Source organism: Nilaparvata lugens, chromosome 8 (genome assembly GCF_014356525.2).
Source record: "Nilaparvata lugens isolate BPH chromosome 8, ASM1435652v1, whole genome shotgun sequence".
NCBI classification, from domain to species: Eukaryota; Metazoa; Arthropoda; class Insecta; order Hemiptera; family Delphacidae; genus Nilaparvata; species Nilaparvata lugens.
Genome location: NC_052511.1, coordinates 13084557 through 13105435, shown reverse-complemented (window position 1 = coordinate 13105435; position 20879 = coordinate 13084557). Strand labels below are relative to the sequence as shown.

General features: G+C 34.4%; 1 protein-coding gene across 1 annotated transcript in view; it reads left to right on the top strand.

Moving 5' to 3' along the window:
• LOC111054115 (alkaline phosphatase, tissue-nonspecific isozyme) overlaps positions 1 to 20879 on the top strand; it is a 192971-nt gene that overhangs the window by 149424 nt on the left and 22668 nt on the right. The gene's annotated exons all lie outside the window — the stretch shown is intronic.

Here is a 20879-nt window from a genome sequence, read left to right as displayed (position 1 = left end):
TTGTGCAGTTGTCATGATTAATGGGCCACGAGCTTCTAGCTGTAGTTGGCTGCAGCTGAAAAACAATTGTTGTGACTCGTTTTATGGTGATCAAGAACTACGAGCGGATGCGTTTTCCAGATGAATATTTATTGAACGACCGAATGTAGTGAGCCAAATCAAGATTGGGACGGAAAATTATTGAAAAATCCAGGCCAAACCCGTGCTCACAAGCATCTGGCCTGACTGCTAGTTCCTCATGGAGTCATAAACAAATTTTATTGGCTGTGGGTGGTGGTAATTCATAGCATATTCGATTAATGGTGGTCGTGTTTTAATGGCATACTCCATTTGCCAACGCCATTGTTTTTCTCTTGCTGACAAGCTATTTCAATGCACTTTATTATTATCATTATTGGGCCACATAAATGCATCCTAATAAGATCGTTATTTGCGCTCTGTGCGATTAGGTTTTGAATCCCAATTATTAGCTTGGAATAACTAGATAGTAAAATTAATCCATGATATTAGTGAAAGATTGATTGATTGATTGATTATATGCCTTTATTAGGGCGGAATTAGGACTCCTGGTCCTCTCTGCCACACAACCCTTTACAAAAGAAGAAAAATTTACATAAGAACAGAAAAAAATAGATTACATATTATGTAATAAAATTACATAAGATTAATATATAAGTAAATAAAACTATTAATCAAAATACAATAACATATAATAAAAGAGAATTTTAAACTTTATTTATTTATACAATTGGAAACAATATTTCAAATTCCACTAGATAAATCTATAGGAAAACCTATCAGAAATGAAGATCTAATCAAGTTGCCATTCACTCAAAGAGGGATATGAATTTGATTAATTTTATTTTATAAGCATTGAGTTCAAGTGATGATTATATTATAATGATTAATGAGTGGAGGAAAGGTCATGAAGAAGATCATTTCTAAAATCATCTCATCATTTCTCAAGAATCATCAATCATCATTTCTTATGATCATCTCTGATAACATCATCATCTATCGCATGAAAATAGAACTATTATTTTAATTCACTTGAAAAAACAGGTTCACACTCCACTGTTCATGTTTCATGCTTCATGTTTCACATTCACTTAAAATAATATTCTCTTCAAATAGTAAATTTAGCCTAACATACTTTCTTTCGACTTTTATGTAGGATCTCTTTTGATATTGTAAAACTCTATTCTGTTGAATATTATTGCTAATACTATTTTATATTTCAACAGTGCTCAGATAATACTTATGAATGCGACTTCAATTTCCAAAATTCAAATCCAAGACAGTTTCCATTATTGTAATGGAACCAAATATTTTTCTCCAAATCTCACCCCTCGAATGATACAACTAATTAATTGAGCTCATATAGAGAAATCATTATTATCTGAATCATTCTCAGTCTTTCTCTTCTAGACATCTCTATGATATAACAAAAGGCAAATGGAGAGTGAACGCATTTCTCCAGAACCTCCATATCTGAAAAAAAACAATTCAAAGAGAATAAAAACACACGTTATGACTCGAGTTAACTTGAGAACTTGAATTTGAAAGATGTCACTTCCAAATTCTATATATAATTCTACTATTTTTCCCAAAACACACATTTCTACTTGAAGGATCTGAGAAAAACTCGGCAATACTGTAACAATAATTCCATTTTAGGTGGAACAAGTTGACCTTTCAAAATACAGTCTCTTAAATAACGTTGTCACTTTCGTCTGAGAGCAGGTGGAATCGATGAATTATTAATGTGACTCCAGCAGATATATACGTTACGCTTTGTGACCCGCAGGGTTGATAGTGATCCAGTAGGCAGCAAAAAGATCTCCCTTCTTGATGGAAAATGAAAAACAATTCTTTCGCTCCTGGAATGCTGTTTTGATATTTTTCTCTAAGAGACTTCAATATACATATATTACTGTATCTGTAACAATCAAAATTGCATTACTAGGGTTTCTATGGTGAACTTGATGCTGGTATTGAAAAATAATATGTCATGGGTAGAAAAGGAACGTAGTAACGCTATCGCATGCGAATGAATATCTTATAAAGTATCAATAAATTTGTTTGATTCAGCTCCACTTTAAATTCATTTTTATTCATGCTCCGCTATATCAACCATAATCAGATGGGTTTGAAATATGATCAGTGGATTTATTTGATGCATTTTGATGAATGGAATGATTGAATTTGTAATGAACATATTCAAAATTACCGGTGAATTGTGTTTCTTTTGAATACTACAGGAATACTATATGAGTGGAAATAATTTTTTTCTTTCGCTACGTATTTTTTGTACTTTTTAGTCTTTCACATAATGAACACCTTAGATAATGATAAGTTTTATCCAGAGTCTTATAAAGTCTTATAAAGTTCCTTTTTCTAGTCATTCATTGGATAATTAAATTCTTTTTCCCCCTTACGATGATATTTTTTCGCAGATTCTACATCTGAAGGAAAATTCTGGCTGTGAACTCATTGAGACCAAGTCTAATAAGATATTTCCAGCTTTTGTAGTTATTGAAAGGTGAGATGAGGCTTATCACCGACAAAGCAGGGATCTCGAGACGAAGTCGAACAAGAGGTATAATCCTTGATTCATAAGAGGTATTTCTCCGGCCCCAGAAACCGGTGCGAATTTAATCAACGTAAAGACGCCACTGAAAAAAGGGTCCAAAGCTACAAATCTTTGTCAACCGGGATTCTACCTTCTTGGGGAAAAACTTAGATGATTCATGTACCTGGTCGGGCAGAGACTGTGCCATGAAAAAGAATTCCTATCGAATAAACTGGAGAAGAGTATTGTAAGGCGACATCTTCAATACCATTGTAAATCATATGGACAGGTAAAATCATTGGGTCTTTTTAGAGCATTTTCTTATCATCGGTCCACCAGTCATGTTTTACATTGTCAATATAATGGAAAAAACAATTAATTGACAATATTAGAGGGGGAAATTATAGTTTATGTCTCCTAGTTTCATTTTCTGCCAGTTGACAGGAATTTCCAATGTGATACTGTTACTGATTACAAGTATGAGAGTACAAGAGTTAACCTTCAATTTCCAATATGTAGTAAGAATAAATAATAATAAGGTTAGGACCTTCAACCATTATTATTCGAAGCAGATTGTTTCATTAATATACAAAGTAGTCACATCTACGAATCAATTGAACTATTTTGATTCCGGTTTGGTTGTTTTTGATTACCCACCTACTGATTTTCACTATTGTATTGTCTTGTTGATAACTACTCTCATTCTTTGGAGACAGATTGATTACAAGGCCAAATCCTGCCTTGGAAATGGTAATTTTTTTCCACGTCACCAAAAAGCTATTTCCTCAATAGCCGAGTCAATACATGCTGTGTTGGGGAAACTACTCTTGCATGACGGTATAAGGGTCTCGCAGTATTGTCAATCACTCCGTCACGACAAAATTTACCTACCAACTCGAATCCGGTGACTTGATAGCGGCATTTTTTCAGACGATTTGCGATGTCGTCAAGGAAGAAAGCCTACAGATGAGGCCAACATCATCAGTCATGATGTCATCTTGGTCCACTCTGGACTTTTTCAGCAGTCGGCTGGAGTCTGTTGTGTGAAGGTGTTGCATTTTTTATGGCAAAGCGGCGAGCCGATCATCATCAAAATGGATTCTTGGCCCGTGGGATTCTCCTGTCATATTTCAGGCGCCAGCTCCCCGATCCAAAGCTTTTTATAAATAATTCAATCTAAATAATTCAACAGTCCTTCGAGGTATAGAAGTATTGATGCTCCATACTAAGTATCGATTTAAGTGGCGATCAATCACGTGACCACGCTATTATTACCAGACCATCATCGAAGCTTTCAACATCATCGGAAAAATATTTTCATGGGATTTTAATCGTTTCCTACTATAGTTCTGGTGAGAAGAGGGGTGAATTTTAAATGTTACCACTTTTCTTCATAAACCCTCATCATTGGTTCCAATATGAGACCGATAGAAACTCTACTATTGATAAATTTTGCAAATATTTCATGAGTTTCCTGCTGGGGTGGAATGATAAATCATCACAGAAAAAATTGATTATTTATGAAAATAGTAGTAGATCATGACCAATTTTTCATAATATGTTATGCATCATCCCTTAGGATATGAAAAGAATAGTTGATATGTGATGATATTTTCTTTTATATCTACTGTTATTACAATTTCTGGGGGTGAACAATAAATCATAGAGAAACAATCAATAACATTGATTAACTAGTATACTATTCAGTCAAACCCTCAATATTTCTTTACGAATTGGAAAATTGTAAATCTATAATTAATTTCAGATTGCCGTTAATGGAGGAGCTAACTTGATTCTAAATTTTGAACCGCATACACAAAATAACTAAGATCGTGTTAAATTAACCAAGTTTGATTTGATAATCAACCAATTAACAAGATTGATTGATTGGTTTCATTTCCTTTGTCAGTTCTGAAGACCTATGACAAACAGCAAACCACAGAAATACAATACAAATTCGAATCGAAGAGAAAACAAAAGTTCATGAATAAAATTCATTCATTTTTCTAAGTAATAGAATAATTATGTTTTCAAAATGAGGCCAGATACTAATACAAAAATATACCTACTTTTGTATTTACGACAGTCGATGAGAAAATGGACGCAAAAGGAAAAGGGGTCGAAAATACTCAAATTAAAATGCATGAAACAAGAAGAAATTGATTATATGTTTAAGAAACTGCTAGATCCACAAACAGTGACTTCTTCCAAATAAGGGAAATCTTAACGTTCTCCCAAAACTCGACACTTATCCTTGTTCATTTTTTAAATAGAACATTTTGTTTCTATTTAAAAAAAATCGACTGAGTCACTGTAGAATTTAACTATATATGTGTGTTTTTATTTCATTTGAAATAAATAAGAGGATTGATTCTCTTAGTCTAACATGATAGGCTCCGGGATCTTCATGTTTATTATCAGCAAGTGTGTTGCGTACAGTAGAGGCTATTCAACTCCCTCGAGAGTATCCCCCGCAAATTGTGTGGAAAGGATAATTTATAGCAAAACTTTCATTATTTGGCCACCTCTCCATTGGAGCAGAGAGTCATACATAGCTTCCGCATATCTCATCGGTCCCTCTCACTTTCTCTCACTCTGCACATTACTCCACTACCAGCACAGCCCATTGTTGAGAGTCTCAAATGATATTCTAATGGTTGTTGTTATCAACTACTGAACACTTCCTCATTACTTGCTGCCTCTGCCTTCCATGCTTTCTTAATGGTCACAATTCAATTTCTTGTATAATCACTGATATAATACAAGCCTAATCTTTCACCTTATGAATATTCACAAGAGGAGTATCAGTGAGATTATTTTGTTATGGCATAAACAATAATTTTTGGAGAGGCCGTAGTCGAGTGGATCGGATGCTGGCTTAATGATTCAGAGGTCCGGGTTCAATTCCCGGCCCGGGCAAGATATTTATCTCGGGCCACTCTCGTGTTTCGGATGGACACGTTAAGTCGAAGGTCCCGGCTGCCTAAAAAGCAGTCGTTAGGTCATGTCAGAGGCCCTGGAATTGATCAGTTGCGACCAGAAAACTCTTACACCAGACCTGAGCCAGCCAGGTCACACGATATTATTATTTTTTATTATGACATAAAATCATGACTTTAAACACTACTTTGTTCATAAAAAGACTCCTATATACGTCTTCATATCAAATATTTCAACATCTTGAATTTGCCAGTGTGCTTTTAAATTGGAATAAAAATTGAAATGAATAAAAGTGAACAACTTGAAGATGAAAACGTTTGAATCAGAAAAGTAACTATTATAAAATCATACTCGAAAAATCAAATCCTGCCAATTTATATCTAATAATTATTATTAATGAGTGGGAGCTTATTGAAATAATCGAGCATGTATGAAAAGTATGCTATATTATGAAAAGTATTATTTACTTTTCCTACAGTTAACATAAAAAGTGACAATTCCTGCACTGATTACAGAACGCAAAGAATCATTTTTACGCTTTAGTGCGCAAAGTATAACTTTGCCATCCCAATCAGCTGTTGACATTGTTGACGTATATTTTGAATGCGAATTTGTTCTATCTATATTTTTTCTGATTTTCAAATAAATAAAAATGAGAACTCATTAAATTATACATTTTAAATATTATTAATTTCATTCATTATTTCAAAAAATATTTTTTTAAATTTTCAATTGGATAATCAAGTTTAAAAAAAATTAAAGTTGTTATTAATAGCAAACTTATACAGACAAACATTTGATAGATTTCAGCCATCATTTTACCCATATTCAACCACTTCTCATATTCAATTCTCACATTTAATGTGAAATACGTGAGCAAAGTTCCTCTGCTGCACTCAAGAAATCATTCCGCCCTCGCCTTCGGATCGTGCGTAAACGTTTCTTTCGGTGCAGCAAACTGTCACTTTGCGCACTAGTTGCACAAATAACTATTTTGTTAGTATCACTACTTGACATATAGGCCTATGAGAATAAACTGATTTTCATGATGAGAATAAATAATGACCCTTTTCTCCGTATTTCGAACTATATACTAAAAGCACATGGAAATTATATTTTTGAAATTTAATATCTCTAGTGAATGGTGATTATCATTCTGTAAACTTTTCTAAGGGAGTATGATGATACCAGTCTGTAATATTTAAAAACTTTCAACCCACAATTCCGGTTCAGATAAACATTTGAAGAAGTATCTCTTTGGTTGGAGTCATTAAATCATAAACTCTGTGTAACAGAATCTTAAAATTTATTATCATGACTGAGACGGTTTTACGCGGAGCAAAGGATTTCTATTTCGTATGGCGAATTATTTTACAACTTCACAAACATAATGGATTTTGAATCAGTGTATTTCAAGAGATCAGTGTACTGTAAATCTATTCGAAGACAACTCTCACCAGAATCCAGAAATAATTCGACAGTAAATCGCAAAGAACGTCGTCGTCGTAGCTTGAAGGAAAGGGTGACCGACCGACCCAACTGGAAAGCACCGCTAACTGTCAGCACTTCTTATAGTGAAGCATCAATGTTTTCCATATAACCAATGCTGCCCATTCTAAATAAATGTGACTATAGCTGTCTCCAGGGTGAATTGTAAATACTGAATCGAGGGCAGATAAAAAAGGAGAAATGGCGGTGCAGGAACAAAAGGAGTCATACGTCACAAGCAGACCTTTGGCCGATTCTATAGTGTTCACATAAAAGCGGAGCATTTTATCCAGTCATGACTTGTTGTCGGACTTTCCAGATACATTCAATATTTCCAATCCTCACAGGAATCGTATTTCATATGTGAACTGGCGGCGACTTGTGCTCTACGACCTTTGACTACTCCTCAACTGAGGGTAATCGAATCTTCACATGTAGTCGACATACTTTGTTGCGAATATATTCATAGATTTTGTTCATTCATATCCGTGGAGAACTGGAGAGAACAAGAAATTCGTTGAGAGTCACTGAAAATAGGGTACATTCAAAATATATCTTATGTGATGGTGAAAGAGAAGAAGAAGAAGAAGAAGAAGAAGAAGAAGAAGAAAAAAATGATACATTACTGTGTTGAGAGATTCTAATGAATTTCACTAAATTATTTGAAATCTGGATAATATTTCACATAATTATTTGATTTATCGATTTCAAATTGTATTCGTCCAATGATCTTGATAATGAATGAAGCGATGCTGGTATTGTAGGATTATGTGATTATGTACCCAGAAAATTTATAATTCCCAAGATAGCTTGGAGCAATATTCATGAATTTTGAATAATGGGTTATCAGGTGATAAAAAATGTTAAATAAGTTGAGAAATTGAGAAGATTCAAGTGCTGCATAATGGAATGATTCTCAATCTTTCCCTGGATTGATATTTGAGTGTGAATGATCTGCTATAATTTGTTAGCTTCAATTTTTCATCATCTTCATAGAAATTCAATGCACCTTCTGCTAATAAAGTGTCAGTGATCTCAGGTTTTGTTGTGAGCGTGAAAATTTATTCATTCAAGAATGAGCTCCAGTTTAGAAAGTTTTAGTAGTATAATAAAACAGCTTTCTCCGGTAACAGTTTCAACACGCTGGGAAGAAACATTTCCGACCTGTAAGACGATCCTGTAGCTGCCCTCAAAAGATGGATCTGCTTTCAAAGTCTGCTGCAGAATTTTTTTTCGCCGACTACACTCGAAACATTCCACTAGAGATTCAAAGGAGCCGAAAGCTGACTCGGCAAAACACGACTTTTTCAGATTGTCTATTGTAGCACACGAGTTGCTCATGGTTCCATTGGGGAGTACGTTTCAAAAGTTTGTTTCACATGACAGTCTGTCTTCCCCCTCCCTGCCTTGTGTGTTGTGTGCGGTTCTAGGCTGCATTCAACGTCTGAATTCAGAGCAGCTAGCTATGTTCAATCACCTTGTATGCCAGTTGCATAGTTTCCAGTGAATCTATTGCTGATTCTACTTCACTTCTGGAAGTACTATTTCCACTTCTGTACTTTTTCAATAGTGGTTTATTTTATTGATAACCTTCCATGTTAGTTGTATAATTTCCAGTGTATTTACTGCTGATTCTACTTCACTTCTACAAGTACTGTCTTCACTACTTTCTCAATAGTGGTTCATTTCTGCTTGTTGTAGTTTCTCTTGAGCTGAGTACAGACTCAACACGCGGATTTCACTTTTCATCAGCTGATTATAACTGTATTTTTTGAACAGTAAGATAAAGATATAACAATAGATTCAGCTGATGAAAAGTGAAATGCGCGTGTTTGTGGTGCTCAAGTCTGTACGCACCTTTACATTCACAACACATGAACTTTTTCATTTTGTTTTAGTGTTGGTAGCAATACTAAATAGGCTATCACCTTCTATGCCCTTCTATATAGTTTCCTGTGAATCTCTTCCTGATCCTACTTCACTCTTGCAAGTAGTACCTTTACTATTCAACTATCAATATTGAACAGTGGATCATCTCGTGAGCTGCAGTTTTTCTTTGTCGTAGAGAAAGGATAGCATGAGCCTTACAATATTATTATTCTAAGTTTAATCACAGTGTATGGAATTTGGAGCTTTTAAAGTGAATCTACTGCTTGTTATACTCTTCTTGTGCGAATATCTTCACTACTTCACTTTCTTGATGGTGGTTCATCGTAGGTCTTCTCTCTTACTGTAAAAAATATTATTCAGTTTCAGTGCTGATATCAATTCTCAATCACCTTGCTAGCAATTGTATAGTTTCAAGTGAATATTTCACGTGTTGCTCTGCAATCTACTCCACTTGTGCAGAATACTAGTCCACTTTCTCTATACTTTCTCGAAATTTGTTTCTGTGGGCTGAAGTTTCCTGAATTCTACAACATACAGCAACTGAAATCAATCTAAATGAAAGGTATCTAAATTCATAACAAGAATTGTTATTGTGAATGGAAATAATCTTTTTCCTCAGACCTATCGCCTGGAATTTTTTCGTGGACATGAAGAAAGAGTGTCATCCTGTCCTCCATCCCTCAACTCCTGTGAAGAACTTTCCCTTCAATTGATATCTTCCCACTTTTGACAAGGGGTTGGAGAGCTTGTGATTGATCGCTCGGTGAAAATAACTTTGTTCGCACCACTGAGCCTACAAAAGACGCAAGTGACGTTTTTGTAACGTCTCTGCTGGTTCATCATTTCAATTTTCCACACGATTTTTTTGGAATGGAGCAGGAAATCCAAACACTTCCAAGAGCAAATTGGAAATGGATAATTTTTCATTCTTTTAAATTTATTTTATTCTTCAGTATTATTAAGATAAGTCTTATCTTGAAGATTATCTATTATTATCTATAAGATGATAAGATATCTTCATAAGATATCAAGATGTACGAGTTCAACAAATATATATATATATATATATATATATATATATATCATGATATATATAATGATAAAATTCATCATTTTTTGAAGCATGATCATTTATTTATTTAGTTATATATATATATATAATATATATATATATATATATATATATATATATATATATATATATATAATATATATATATATATTTGTTGAACTCGTACATCTTGATATCTTATGATATATATACATATATAACTAAATAAATAAATGATCATGCTTCAAAAAATGATGAATTTTATCATCAATAATGAGGAAGCGTACTATTTGGGAGGTGTGATTTCTCCAATCATATCATAGAACTCATTTCCTATCAGAACACATTCTCTTATACAGTGGAATAATTGATAGAATTGGGTGTGCTACTTCTAATTATTATTAGATAATAAGTAAGGTATGTATCTGCATAATATCACAGAAAATTCTCGATTATCACTCTTCCATCAAGGTCAAATTAATTCAGAGAGCGGAGTATAGATTGAGGGTTTTGGAATAGCATATTTTGCCTTGATTCGATTAGTAATTTGATAATAGAGACAGAAGTACATGATGTGGATCATCTCATTAAAAATGTATACTCCTTTGGAGATAAATTTAATATTTCATTGAAATTAGTATCACTGTTCTGATCAAACTGCAGTTTTATTCCACCCACCAACTTGATGAATTCAGCTTCAAGATATTATCTCAGTCAAGTTGGTGGTTGTATTAAAAAATTGACAGGCGAATCAATGGCTGATTTGCCTTGGATACTAGTGTACTTCCACTGCAATCAATTAATAGCTCCTTTGTATTATGAATTTCAGATATTGTACTTGCAAAACAATCCACCTAAGCCCCAAAAAACGAGCCAATTTTTGGTATTACGCCAAATATCTGGCAGCGTTTATGTTCAAACGAGCGCGACTGATTATCATGAAGAGCACTATGGCGAGCACTTTACTCTCAGCATTGGTTGAATGGAAACCAATGATGTTATTAGTAAAGAATGCTGACAGTTGGTAGTGAATCTGATCCAGCACGGAACGTTTCAAGTTTTGTGGTGTGAAACGGGTTGAAAGCTCTCAATGGGCAAACGTGTGAATAATTAAAGAGAATCAAGTGTTTTTCACCCACACACTCGAAGCTCACTGTGAACACTGGCTTTCATTGCAAGTTTACATCTTTTTCACGTTGTAAAAAGCACAATGAGTATGTTGGATGAATATGGACGCTCTTCAATAGACACAGCCGCTCTATAAATGCGGTTGATCATTTTTGGAAAGCTTTATGGTTTGTGTTTCATTCCTTGTTGCAACACTACTGTTTCTATCTCGATCACTTTTCTTGAATATACATTCATCTTTTCACTATTAATTATTTTTGGACTTAACGTCCATTTATTCACTATTCTATATGTACTATTTGAAGTACATATTCACTATCCTGGAGTTGAATTTTCAGGTATATTTTTTTATTCAGAGCTCAGTTCTATTGATCAATGAATTGGAAATGACCTTTTTCATTGTAACCTACAGAGAACCTCCTCAGCTCTACCAACGTTTCCAGTATTTTTATTCTATTTCACTCCAGTTTGAGCGCATTCATAACGAAAATAAAATAAGTACAAAATAGTCTAACGTATTATGTTGTATTTTCTAGTCATAGTTCAATTAAAAATCTTCTTTTTCTTCTTCTTTCCATTCAATTCAAAATCAATAGTTCAAACTAAAGCTTCAATAGCTTCAATTTGATTACAACTACTACAATTACTAATGATGATGATGCCATGAGTATTGAAATTTAAGTTTTGTGTGAATAAAATAGTTGAAGTGAAAAAAAAATATGATTCATGTTTTTATTTGATCATGAAACACTTATAGACATCTCTGATAAAATGTTAAATTCAATGACTGCCGTATTATCAATTATAATTCATCACTCATCATCCAAGTATGAAAATCAGCTTTGAATTGTATAAAGCTTCAACAGAATATTGTTCAAATTGCATGAACTCTGGTGAGGGAAAACTTGCTTACTAATCGAGTATTTAATTAACACTTCGATGTTCTATGTCAATAAAAATGCATGAACTACTCAATGGAGTAGATAAAACACTCAGATTAACACACAGATTTTTTAGTACACGAAGGTTTGGAAATAGGCTTTCCTGGCTTGGATCAATTAATTGGCCGGCAGCTGTAGAAGAGCTTACTGGAGCACAAATCATCAGACTCACTGGAGATTGTCAGCGTTGGATGAATATGGAGCTTTGATGTTATTCCTGAAGCATGATGACAGTTTTAAGTGATTTCCACTACAGGAAAGAGCACACATCAGCGTTAATAGAGTTAGAGCTGAGCAGTGTGTGTGTACTTGGAGTCCATTAATATTTTATAGAGCTGTGAGAAAGCAGGCACAAAATTCACAAAGGTAGTTGCAGTACAGCCCTTGATGAAAGGCCGCCCTAGAATATAAATGCAGTCTTGCCTTGTAGCCCGGTAGCTTCCGTAGGAGTCCAGGGTCTGCCTTCATCAATGTATAGATAGAGATAGAGTGATACTAAGTTGAGGAGTGGGCGAGAAAGATAGAACAACTTTGAGCTAGTCGCTGAAGAAAGTAAGCTGCAATGAAGAATTCACCAGGAAGCGATTAAAGAACGATTTCTTCACGTTTGCTCCGGTCCAGCTTCCATTTACACTTGACTGGAGCAAATTCAGTAATCGCAACTTGGTAAAAAGGGAGAATGGATAATTACTTACGTTGGAAAAGTTTTAATTGGAAATGAAAGCAAAATTTGAAAGTGGTAGATGGAGAGAATAGATAATTGAAAAATATTGGAGATTTCGCCTTGTGTTAAACGGTATCAAATATTTTATTACCCGATTTTTCACTTCCTTGAGAGACTGTTGAACTGCTTGATTCCAATATCACTATATCTAGCGGTCTGTTCAAAATTTATAATAATTCAGCTGTGTTTTCATTTATATTTCGATCAAAATGAATATGTTGAAGTTCTTCAATTTGTTGAGTAGGGGATTTGCTTAGTAAAGTTCTTGATCGGTCATGTACCTCGATAGTAGTTCATCAATCAGAGATGAACTGAATCTCTAATAAAGATTAAGTTCAAAAATATAGATTTCTTTTCTCTATTATCGAGTGTTACAAACATTATTGATGCAATTTATCACTAGAAAATACGTCTTTTTTGCAAAACTGTCTGTTGGTTGACTTGAGAGCTGGAAATTCTTCAACAATAGATTTTAAGATCAGAGAGGGTTTCTATATTCTATAATCATGCTTTACTTTAACAGAACTACGAATCGCTTCATGAATAAACGCACAACAAAAATATTTTAGAAGAGATTCATTGTCATTTATAGTTTATGAATAAGGATAATTTATCCTTTTGATCTTCGTCGGAACATGTTCAAAGTATCAATTTGACTCACTTTTTTTATTCATTCATTCATTTATTCACGATACAAGTAAAACTGATGTTACATATAGCATTGGTAGATAAAATAATAAGGTAGACATTGTGCTATTTTTTCTTCAAATTCATAGGTGATGAAACAGTCCAAAATAGGGTTAGAATTTCATGTGTACAATATTTTCTATATACAATTTTAGTCCAAATCAAACATGAAAACCATAAATTTCAAATTTATATAGCTCAAATTAACAGTAATATCGGGGTACCGAGCTTCGCTCTGGAGTTTAAAAGCATAGAAAATTTGTAACGAAAGATTGAATTTATGGTTTATATTTATTTATTAATCTTCTCAGTCGTACAATTATTTTTACAGTTATATGAATAGGCACAACAGGCTTATGCCCAAAACTGTCCCTTTTCAAATTTATACTACAGTCCAAATCAAAATCTAGGTTAACACTCATTAAAATAACAATTTATTCACACTTCAAAAAACAAACATATCATCAATTAATTACAAATAGATATACTATGAATTCGATTTAGAATGATATACTATGTTTGCTACAATATTTGTTAATATACTATGTACTATTCTACACTAACAGCATCTAGTTACTATTTTGGACTTTCTGAAGTAAGTATGTTTTCTTAAAAAAATAGAAATAAATGAAAATAAGTTTTTTCTTGCTAAATTTTTCTTCTCGTGAGATCAGCTGGATGATCCCACACATGCACTCTTCCATTACGGTATCGACAGACGACAAAATTTCCAGCTCTTTTTCCAAGGACGTATTTATCCTTTTGATGTCCTTCAGCGAGTTATCTCAGGGTTGGGACCTTGTGCAATCGAATTTTCATAACATTAACCTACTTTGTTCTAAATTTCGTGAGAATCTTTAAAGCCGTTTTCGAGATCCGGTCACATACAGATATTCTATTATATTAAGCGAGCAATTTGTGTAATTTTATATCTGGTTATTCATATTTATATCTGGTTATTTATGTTCAATGGATAAAAAACGGCTATTTGTGGAAACGGCTCTAACGATTCTCACGAAATTTGGAACATAGTAGGTTTATGATATGGAAATTCGATTGCACTAGGTCTCATCCTTGGGAAAACTCGCTGAACGACATTAAAAGGATAATTAATCCTTGGCTGAAGCAGCTGAGACTTTCGTGTCTGTGGATAGTAAAAAGGTGAGTGAGCGAGTATGTGAAAAATCAAAATATCGACTAATATTGTACAGGTATATTTCATGGAACACTTGTGGAAAATAAAATAATAAATTGTACGAATAAGGTTTCTCTTATTTAAGATTCTCTGATTATTTGAGATCTCCCTGATCAAGGATAAATCTTGTAACAGAAAGTCTTGAGAAAGTAAAATTTATAGGATAGTCGGAATGTCACGTGTAAAGTATTAAATTCGAAGTAAGCGACTACTTACAGCTGTTCTTCTTCCAATCTTCATCCTCTCTCATTTCCAAAGTTCCTTTCCTTCCTCCAACTCTTTCGACCCACTTTTCAATGGGGTTTCTGTCTCTTTCAACCAACCTTTCCCGTTCGAAACCACGTACAAGTAGAAGCAAGCAGAACAATCCCTTTTGAAATCCATAAATCATACTCTCCAGCACAGCCACTTCGTAAGTCTTAGCAGATAAGAAGTTCTTCAATTCACCTTGCCGTCCCAAGTAAATTAGTATTTGATTTAATTTGTAGATATACATGAAAGCAGGGTCGAGATGAATTCTATTACTTGCGAAGGACATGGCCTGATTTCAGCTTATACAGCTTCTGAATTCTCCCACTCACTTCCCTATTGCTGTACTCAGAATTGTCAGGATTTTCCACTTCGTGGGCGACCAAATCACACAGTTATATCGCTATGATGTATTGTATGTTGGTTCCATTATAATACAAAAGAATAGAGACGATGTTCATGTGTACACTTAATGTGACCTACTGACCTTGATCTGCCCTTGGAAAGGTTCAATACATTCCATACAAAACACATATTCACAGGAAACATTCCATACAGAAACAGCTTATACATTTTAATTCATCATATTCACACAGAATACAGTTTAACACATGATTTACTCAATGAATACAGAATGAAAAAAATCTGGTGTGGCGCACTCACATAACTTTCCTTACCATTATTAGAATTGATCACCTGACGCTAGTGTTCACGCGCATCACAAGTCTACTCATAAACAAAGATCTAAGCCAGCTGGTGACAGGACAATAACGCTGGAGACATACGAGGCCTGATATCTCTTCATAGTGAATGATTTAATAGAATCAACAGTTGCCAAAAGTTTGCAATTGGATTATCACATTTTCTCGAATTTCGAGCTTAATTTCAATTTTAGGTGAAAATGTTACTCAACATCAATTTATTGTAGAAATTCTCATGCTAAATCTTCTCCATTCAAATTTTTTTGTTTAAATTGTATCTGAAGCCTGATAATTGGGAATCTGAAATCCAACTTTGCATAGATGGGGCGGAGCTCCTGAAATTTCTACAGATATGGGACTTGTGGCAATTGATAGAGCTTATCAATGACTGACTATTCCAGGTAAGAATTTAATCGAAATCGTTGGAGCCGTTTTCGAGAAAATAGCGAAAAACCCTGTTTTTGACAACATTTTCGCCATTTTAGCCGCCATCTTGAATGGCATTTGATTGAAATTGTTCGTGTCGGATCCTTATATTGTAAGGACCTTAAGTTCCAAATTTCAAGTCATTCCGTTAATTGGGAGATGAGATATCGTGTACACAGACGCACATACACTTATACACACACACACACACACATACAGACCAATACCCAAAAATCACTTTTTCGGACTCAGAGGACCTTGAAACGTATAGAAATGTAGAAATTGGGGTACCTTAATTTTTTTCGGAAAGCAATACTTTCCTTACCCATGGTAATAGGGCAAGGAAAGTAATAAGAGAGTAGCATCATTACTTATATCGAACAAAATAAAATTATTGTTGTAATAAACAGGAAAATTAATCATCTATGATGTGAAAAACACGGATGGTATTCCTACACTGGGCTACACTGTACCAGTTCTAGTTTTAGGAGACCGGAGAGCGGCCCGCTCTCTCTAGAGCTACTCTGCTACTGGAGAACGGCTTTAGCTCGGCACCAGCAGAGCGGCTTGAGTCGTTCCAGTCGTCACTTGTGAGCTTAGGAATCCACCTTTAAATCTCAAAACAAATTGACCAGCTCAGACGCGTTGTCAGATCTCTCTATGTCATTCGTGAATAATTTCTCCGTTTATTTCTTAGTCTTTTTTCAGGCTGTAGATTTAAAGATCATGAGAATGAGTATCAAAAAGATATCGATAGAATGTGATCCTGTCATGTTACTTTCAATGCAACTCATGCAATATTATCCGATCAAAACTCAAAACTAATTATTAGAAATTTGTATCCATCCAAATTTATTTATGATTTTTAAAAATTTTGATTATATTCTCAAAGTGGGAAATTTGTACTCTGTAGACATTAAATTCAATATTCATCAAGATAATATTCTTCTTATATCATTTCATGTAACGACTTACTCGCTAAAGTTGAATCTACAATTCTTCAGTATATTATGAGGAGGAGTGGTCTACTATGTACTCGTTCTATATTGTTATACGATCCTATCCTTATATGCGGAGATTTAAATTCTCAGAATCAGACAAAACACAATTTTAAAAGTGAACGTATTAACGTGCAGACGCTCCAGTTTCATCGAAGACTGTATTTTCAAGAAGATCGCTGGATGACATCCAGTGAAGCGATCAGAGTTTATGCACCTTGTAAAATTTCTACAACGTTGTATAATTTGCTTGAACCTGCTGCATATTCATCAGTTGCGGGACTTCGTTTAAGCCCCTGAGGGAATTCGTACCAACTAGGACTTAGCCTTCAAAGTATCAATTTCCAAGTTCAGCTCCTGAGCAAGCAACTGCGTTAAGAATCTGATACGTGGAAATTGGAACATGTGGAGACCCACTTCAGTGATATGAGAACTTATAGGAAAGAGATTAAACTCTGCTAAGTTGAAATCAATTGATAAAATCTTGCTCCAAGGAATGATTTGATCACAATGAAGTGATTTATTAGGGAGTTTCTTGGAAAATGAAGCACTAAAGATGATACTTTTCTTAGAAAGTTGTAAGTTGAGTTTGAATAGAGAAGGATCAACTAGCACAGGAATTCAAGAGGCTTTGAACAGTGAGAGTAACTTGAGACATGATTGTATTTGAGTAGAAGTGAAGAGCACTCATATTCTCGGTTTTAGAGTGCCTTTCAAATGAGTACACTCCGAGATAATTATCAAAACAACAGAACTATTAAAGTATCGAGATACCGGTTTCGTCTGTTACACAGTTATCAAAATGATAAATGAAACCAAAGTAGACTAAAACTAATGAAATTAAGAGCAGCAAAGTATGTTTTTTGTGTTGAGCAAGCAATAATGATTGGTAGATGAATCACCTATCACGGAGAACGTCCCAACTCACGGAGACATATTGTATACGAACTCAACTCGATATCATCCTTTATCAATTATTTTATAATTCCTCAGGACAGAAATTGCATCCCTCTAAGCATGAAATCTGACAGGGGACAAATGGGTGGTAGGTGACTGAATCGATGAGAAGGCCAAATAGAAAACGTGATGTAAAGCAGAGAGTTTAAATTAGCTAATTTGATTCATGTGGAATAATTTTCAGGAATTTGGGTGTTATGGTTTGAGGTGCATTACTTGGAATATGTACAAAATACATATCTATACCATGTATCATATTCATATCATACCCATCTTCAAAGAATATCTCCATTTTCCACTTTCTTGTTTAGGGTTATTATTTCACATGAAAATTCAACACTCAAGTAACCTCTTCAAAACATATATTTCTATTATCCACATGTTTGAGCTCCAAAGCCATTTTCAAGCGAAAATGGTTGATTCACTTGAAAATTGCTTTAGTGTTGAAACATTTTGTGATTGATAGAGATATATGTTTGAAAAGGGTACTTTGTGTACATCGATTCTCGATTTACATGTATCTACATATTCTCATGTGATTGTACATTTCATAAAATTGAACCATTTTCAAGTTTCCATTTGCTTTGACCACCAATGGCATATCTCTGGCCTTCCAGCAATGAATCAAGAAATTACGGTACACGAATCTATGATAGCTATTAAACCTGAGCGTTGTTTGTTGAGGCGAGCTTCATTTATGCAGGCCATTCTATGCAGATCCTCTAATAGACATAATGCAAGCGCATTCAATCGCCAGTGAACTCCATCCTGCTAGTGACCTTCTCTAGTGACCCCATCCAGTGACCCCCTCCTTTGAACCCCCCCTCCCCCACGTACCCCTCTTTTCAGTACCCCTTGCAGTGCCCTTCTAATGGTAATCGACAAGGGAACTCCATATATCAAACACACAAAAGAGGTATTGAATAATAGGCCATTATCCATTGAGTCTCCTAGCCGGGCCACCATGCATTGCCATCTCGGCAATGCCTTGGTTGGTCAGGAAGTCTATGAAGCATGCTTTCCGCTGTTGACAAGTGGTTGCTTGGTTGGCTGTGTGTGTGTACTCATGTCAAAGCTTGTCTTGTTGAGTATGATCTTCGTAAAAAACAGCTAAAGTATTGAGAGAAATACTTTGAGTTATTGACTGAGTTGTTGGAACTCACTGCCGACGCACAAGCTGTTCTTTGGCGGTAGTGCCGTATTGTAATTGATACTATTTATTTCTTCAATTATTTGTTGAAAATTTCCATGGCAAATGAATGAATTTGAATTTGAAATTACAAACGTTTATTTAATAAACTTGAAAACTATATTGTCACACCTTGTTTGAAGAGCTACTTGGAATATAAATTTGAAACCAGATAGTTCAATGGACTTGAATTTGATACTTTGTATGTATGGCCTAGGATCGACAAAATATTGTGAAGCTATTTGGAATATTAATTCAAGAACAAAGAAACTCATGAGATAAAGCCGTTCAAATTATTCTTCACGTCATAAAAGAGCATTGGATGAGTTAAGATAATAAATTACTAGCAGGCTACCCGTGATTTGCATCGTCTAAAATTGTGTGTTGTGAGAAACAATCTCTTTTTGTGTAGGAAAAATGAAAAAAAAATAATTTTATTATTTTGTTAAAATCACGTTGATACAGAATTTTTAAAAGGATTGAAATTGGCTGCACGAAACTTGAGTATGATTGGTCTCGACCCAACAACTTTTCATTCCTGAATCGTTACCAATGTTTCTGTTGAAGAAAGCTCCTCTCCCTGGTTGGGCTTTTATTATAGCGTGAACTTAGAAAGAAATATTCAATTTATCAATTTAAATGATTCAATTGTAATTAATTGATTGATTAAAATGAAAATAATTCCATATTTATCCTCAGTAAATTCAAAATATATACTGTATGTTAAATTGCAAGTTAATCAGTTCATAAGTGATGACTGATAATGCGACAATAGTGTATTTCCTATCCCGTACATGTATAAGCCAATTACTTGGAAAAAGCTTGAACGAAACAAATCCATCATAGTTTTCATATACCAATAATAGTATAATGAGAGCTAAATTTTAAATCTTGGAAGTGTGAGATTGAATTTCGAAAGAGTTGAATTAATTATATTCATATAAAAAATAATATATAGCAATACCTGGAGGAATGCCCCTTAAAGTCCTACATTATAAACCTTCTGTAAAAACAGTTGTAGGGAGGCCGAGAAAGGGATGGGTACCGGAGCAGGTTAATTGATAAACGTAATCCCAGCAGTGAAGATAAAAATATAATACAAAAAGGAGTTAAAATACTCTATCAATTCCATCACGAACATTGAGCTACATCAGTTTTTACTTTCCTTGCCCTACTACCATAGGTAAGGAAAGTATTGCTTTCCAAAAAAAAATAAGGTACCCCAATTTCAAGTTTTCTATACGTTTCAAGGTCCCCTGAGTCCGAAAACATGATTTTTGGGTATTGGTCTGTGTGTGTGTATGTGTGTGTGTGTGTATGTGTGTGTGTGTGTGTGTATGTGTGTGTGTGTGTATGTCTGTGAACACGATAACTCCATTCCTAATTAACCGATCGACTTGAAATTTAAACTTAAGGTCCCTATACCATGAGGACCCGACAATAAGAAATTCAATAAAATTCAATTCAAGATGGCGGAAAAAATGGCGGAAAATGACTAAAAAACCATGTTTTTCACGGTTTTCTCGAAAACGGCTCCAACGATTTTCTTCAAATTTATACCATGGATAGCTATTTTTAAGCCCTATCAACTGGCATAAGTTTCATTTCTGGGAAAATTTCAGGAGCTCCGTAATATTCTTGAGAAAAATGGCGGATAATGACTAAAAATCCATGTTTTTCACCGTTTTCTCGAAAACTGCTCTAACGATTTACTCCAAATTCATACCATGGATAGATATTCAT